Source organism: Chrysochloris asiatica, unplaced genomic scaffold (genome assembly GCF_000296735.1).
Source record: "Chrysochloris asiatica unplaced genomic scaffold, ChrAsi1.0 scaffold00156, whole genome shotgun sequence".
NCBI lineage: Eukaryota > Metazoa > Chordata > Mammalia > Afrosoricida > Chrysochloridae > Chrysochloris > Chrysochloris asiatica.
In genome coordinates this window covers 1,614,079-1,620,050 of record NW_006408674.1, presented here as the reverse complement: position 1 = coordinate 1,620,050, position 5,972 = coordinate 1,614,079, and positions in this window count along the sequence as shown.

The window sequence follows — 5,972 nt, the reverse complement described above, 5'->3', positions numbered from 1 at the left end:
GAGATTGATATTCACGTGATCCATTGGACTTACTGAAAACCAGAAATTCATGGTTGTTGTCTGAGAATTGTTGTTATTGGCTGTTGTTGAGTCAACCTTGACTCATGGTGACCACATGACAAGGAAACAGTGTCTGGTTTGTGTCATCCTCACAACAACTGCAGATTGACTGTTGGGATCCAGAGGCATTTCATGGCTGAGTTTTGGAAGTAGATCACTTTCTCCCTAGACTGTCTTAGTCTGGAAGTTCTGTTGAAGTCCGTTCAGCATCAGAGCACTACACAGATGATGATCATGCATCAGGTGCACTAGCTGGGTATTGAACCCTGTCTTCCCACCTAGAAGTGGAGAATTCTTCCATGGAACCACCAATGCCTCCCCCTAAGAGTTGTTGCTGTTGTTAAGTGCCATCAGCATTGCTTCCAACTCATAGTGATCCTGTATAGGCTTTCCAAGGAGCAGCTTGTGGGTATGAACTGCTGACCTTGCAGTTAGTAGTCCAGTGCTTATTCCACAGTGCCACACCAGGACCTCCCTCCCCCTGAGAATAGAACTAGAAAGTCAACATACATATTTACACCACAGGACATAAAAAGTGACCCAAAGGAGACAGGTTGAGTTCTTGCTGTTGTTAGGTGCCATTGAGTTGTTACCGACTCATAGTGAATGAGATACAGACACTGCCCGATCCTGGGCCAACCTCACAATTCTTGCCCGGCTTGAGCCCATTGATGCTGCCACTTGGCCAATCCTTCTTGCTGGGGTATTCCTTTTTTTCTCTGACCCTCCACATCAAGTTTGGTAAGGTTGAGTTCTAGGCCAGATCGAAAGGAAAGAAAGTTTCAGAGTAAAGGGGGAAGGGGAGAGAAGCAAACACTGACTGTGGGTAGGAGGTGAGGGTGGCATGGGGTGGGGAGGAAGACGTGTACTGGACCCAGGATAGTAAGTAGATGGACACAAAAGGCAGCAAACACTGAAATCCCTCCTCTCCGCCCTTTGTCCTAATCTGCCCTCTCCCTCTCTCAGCAACCTCTATGCAATATGTGATTTCTCATGTGACCCTGCCCACAGAGCAAGATCACATCTCTAGGTTTAAGGATGCCTTAGAGAACCTGGCAAAGGCTCTGCATCTTGCCCCCTCTTCCCCCCATCCCCCAAAATAGTGCGTCCCATGGGTGGAAGAAACTTAAATGCACATACTGTGAAGAGAAAGGAGCCCGTTTGAAAAGGATACATACCGTGTGGCTTCAACTCTATGGCATTCTGGGGCAGGAAAGACTATTGTTAACTGACATCAAGTTGGCTCTGATTCATAGCTACCCTGTATAAGGATTCTGAGGAGTAGCTGGTGAGTTTGAACTGCTGACCTTACCCACCTTGCAGTCCAGTTCAAGCCCACCTTGTGGTCCAGTGCATTATCCTACAGCACCAGAGAGACAGAAAAAATGGAGGAGGGAAGTGTGAAGCGCCAAACATTTTGGAGGCAGTGAAACTATTCTGTATGATACTGCAATAGTGAACAGACAACATTATATATTTGTCAAAAGCCATAGGACTCTGCAAGTCAAATAATGATTCTAAATGCAAACTACACTTGTACATACCAGTTGCCATTGAGTCAATTCTGACACAGGTTGATCCCATGCGTGTCAGAGAAGAACTGTGCTCCAGAGGTTTCCAATGGCTGATTTTTTTTTTTTTTTTTTTAATGAATAGATCACCAAGCCTTTCTTTAAAGGCTCCTCTGTGTGGACTTGAACCTCTAACCTTTCAGTTATCAGACAATTTCTCATTAATTATTCATACCACCCAGGGACTAAGGACTCTAGTTATTAAAAATACACCAATAACAAATGTACTATCAATGCAAGATGTTGTTAAGAGGAGAAACCGTGTTTAGTGGGGAAAGGAGGTAAATGAGAATTATACTTTCTGCACAGATTTTCTGTAAGCATAAAATTACTCTAAAACATGAAGTCTATTTAAAAAAAAAAAAAAAAATCTTGCACATCTATTGGCGATCTTATGCCCAGTTCCAAGGTTCTCCAGGCCTTTGGGGCAATGCTAGGAAGAGAGGGCACCTGTACTCCAATTGGTGTCCCTATGACTCAACACCTATTGCCCCTTCTGAATGTCCCAACAGCCACATGGAGACAAAAAGACCAGAGTGCAAATCCCACCTCAGCCACTCACTGATAGGACAGCCTTGGACTCCCCACTCATCCACTCTGCACCTCAGCTTCCTCTTCTGTGAAATGGGGATGATGTGAGAATCACATAAAAGGTGTTCTCAGAGGGGTTACCTCCTTCCTTCCCTACCCTTCCCACCCAGCTCAAGTCTTTCTTCACTCCTGTACCTCACTCATTCAAGCCACAATAGTTCAGAGGCCTTAAATCCTCAGTTGGCCCTTGTATTCATCCATTCATTCATTCTGAGCAAAGATGAACCAAGTGTCTGTCTGTTCTCAGGGCCTGGTGCTGCTGGGGTGCAAATCCCTAACTGCAAGGCCATCAGAGAACAAAGAGCATGCCTGCTTTGGTACACCTCTACGTGATTCTCTGGGCATCAGAGATGGTTCTGTAGGGTGTCCATAAAGCCTGGCCACATGGGAAGATGGGCATGGTGTCAAGGGCACCTCCAGTCTGTAAGGAAGGAAATGATACTGTCTAGGTTTCTAGATGTCATAGACATCAGCAGAATGCTAAGAGAGGTCAACAGACAAGTAGGAGGTGCAGAAAGGCAGGAGGAGGAAGTGGTATTGTGATTTAAGACCCTGACAACAGAAACTAACATTCAGGCAGTCCCTTTCCTGATGCAGTGTTCAGGCTCTATAGTAGCCAAAGGACTCCTGCAACTGACTCAGGAAGGGCACATGGTTTATTAAAATCCCTCTGTGGCCAACGATGAAACAGCACCTAGAGAAGTGCTCACTCCCTCTCTGCCAGTAGAAGACAGGGGATTTAATAGAGATTATCTTGGCCCTAGTGCGCAGGGGATTAAGTCAGACGAGGGGGCAGCCAGCATCTTGAACGTTGTCAGAAAGGCCACATCCTTCCTAGTGGTTCTCATGCTGCCATGGCGACCATCAGTTAAAAATAGTTCAGTCACCAGTTGGAAAGTCAGCACTCTTGGACACTGGGAAATCTTGGGCCATCTAGAAGGATGAGCAGCAAGGCCTATGCCATCCCAAGACCCCAGGACAGGGTGCTTCTTACAAAGTGGGACCAATCCTGGAAATCAAGGTGAACTCCATACCTCCTACAAGAGACTTGTAAGCAACCATAGGTATGGGGTTGCCCGGGAGCAGGAGGGAAGGCGAGGGAATGAGGAAACAGCTGCTATGTGTCGATTCTGACTCATAGTGACCCCATAAGTGTCAGAGTAAAACTATGTTCCATGGGGTTTTAGTGGATACTTTTTCATCAGTAGATCTACTGATTTTCTCCTGAGGCATCTCTGGGTGGATTCATACCGCCAACCTTTTGTTTCCAGTCAAGCTCTTAACTGTGTAAGTACACCAGGATGATTAGGACAGTCTCCTGGACTAGCCCCCCCCACACACACACACACTCCCCCCTCCCCCCCCGCCCCCGGTGAATTCACTAGGTGAATTCCTCATACTTTGTAGCTCTTGCTGAGGTCATGTAGAACTGGCTGCATTAGACTCCAGTAGAGCCCATCAGAGTCTAACTTTGCTCCCTATTACTTCTCCAGTAAGCTAGCAAGTGCCTGATGTTTAGTGGATATTCGGTACATATTTATTGAACAAATAAGTCAAAATGTGAACATTACCATTTTTTTTCACTCCTTGTTTTGAAATATATTTTCATAGCTCTGGCATGGGTGCCAACAAGCCCTGATATGTTCTTGTTGACTAGAATCATATATTCAGCGTGCCTGGGCTGGCTCTTCATAGCTCATCTTGCTCAACAGCATCCTTTCAGAGATGGAAACTTGAGACTCAGAGAGGGAGACTTGTCCTAAGTCATGCGGCATGGGTCTCCTGAGATCCAGCCCAATGTGTTGCTGTTGTTGTTGTTGTTTGTTAATGAGCTTTTCTTCTCCAGAAATAGAAATCAGCTTTACTTGAACATTCTTGTGCCCAGAATTATGTTTTCAAGAGATGCTCGTATACAGCATTTCCAATACCTGCAGGAAAGGCGAAGGCTATGTGTTGGCAACTGCTGACAGTTCCAGAATTCCTAGGAGATGAGAAACCTTTGGATTAACGACCTGCCCTATCTGTGCTGCAGTACGGGATATTTGCATAATGAGTCCAGTGCATACATTAGCTCCTGACTCTTCACAATCTGAGAAGTCAGTGGGTATTATTAGTGTCATTCCATCTAGAACTGGGTCACACAGGGAAGGACAGACTTTTCAGATGGTTCTCAAGAATCAGACTCTGCTCATGCACATTGAAAAAGCCAGTCATAGCCGCGGAACTGGTCCAGCCAGTGCAACCACCAGTCCTTCTAGGAGTTGGAGAATCAATCTTCCCTCATCACCTGAACTGTAGACACCTACCTTTTCACTCATGTATTTCGTTAGTAGCCCACCTGTTACAATCATCTTGGACTTGGTAGATGTATGACTCCCAAATATTTATCTCCAGCCCATGTCTCTTTTCTAGTTTGAAAGCCTTCTGTTCCTGTGCCTAGATAATGCTCCCATAGAATCCCTAGGTAGCACAATGGTAGTGCAAAGCACTCAACTAGTATCAAAAGGTGAGTGGTCTGAAGCCACCCAGGGGCACCTTGGAAGACAGACCTGGATATTTGCTTCCAAAATCTCACTGCCTTGAAAACCCTATGGAGTAGTCCTACTCCACACACATAGTGTTGGCATTGAGCCAGAACTTACTCAACAGTAACTAAAACAATGGAAGGCATCTCTGCTTGATGGTCCAAGAGGCCAAATAACACATCTCAAACCCCTTCCAGCATCTTCCCCTAAAACTGGTTTCCTCCTTAACTCCCTGTGTTGGTTACTGACAGTACCTTTTCTGGCTCCTCATCTTACCCTTGAGCAATCACTAAGTCCTGATTATTTCTCTATTAAATATGCCTTCTCTCCATCTCCAGTGAACAGCTAGTCTTGGCCTCTAACATCCACCTTAGTCAATTCTTCCACAACCCATCAGCCCAGACCTTTGGGTCCCACCATGACACTCCTCTCTGTATAGTATCTTTCTCTGGTTCTTTGTAATATAGAATATGGTAGAATCCTTTGCCTGGCTCAGGGACTGAATCTTAGACCTCTGCCCATGTCCACCACTCTTTCTTCACAATAGCATATCCCCTATATCTCAGATATGTATTTTCAACACCTTGAAGGCCCCTGAATGCACCAAGCGCTCTCTCAACTTGATCATTTCCAGAGTGTCTCAAAACCAAAGGCAGCTGACATATAAAGAAATATCCATGCAGGATTTAAAAAATGGTGACATATCATCATTGTTTGCAACTAATCCACTAAGGCCTTTATCACACAAAAATACAATGCAATGTAATCATACTGCTCAGAAGATAATTGAATAATTTATACAAACAAATAAACTCATGTAGTGGAGGTAATTCTAACTCAGAGTGACTGTATAGGAGAGAGTAGAACAGCCTCATAGGGTTTCCAAGGCTGTAAATCTTTACAGAAGCAGACTGCCACACCTTTCTCTCATGGAGCAACTGGTGTTCAAACCACTGACCTTTCTGGTTAAGAGCTGGGTACATAATCACTTTACCATCAGGGCTCCTTAAATAATTTTTTTAAATATATAAGAATTCACACTACCCTTCTTGCTCCAGTATCTAAATAAAGTGACCAACCATCTGGGTTTGCTGGGGATTGAGAGGTTTCTCTAGGAGTCTCTGGATGGTACAAAGGTTAATGTGCTTGGCTACTTACCTAAAGTTGGAGGTTTTCTCTCTGGAAAGCAATATGGTGTTTCCTCAGAAGGTTGAAAATAGAAATA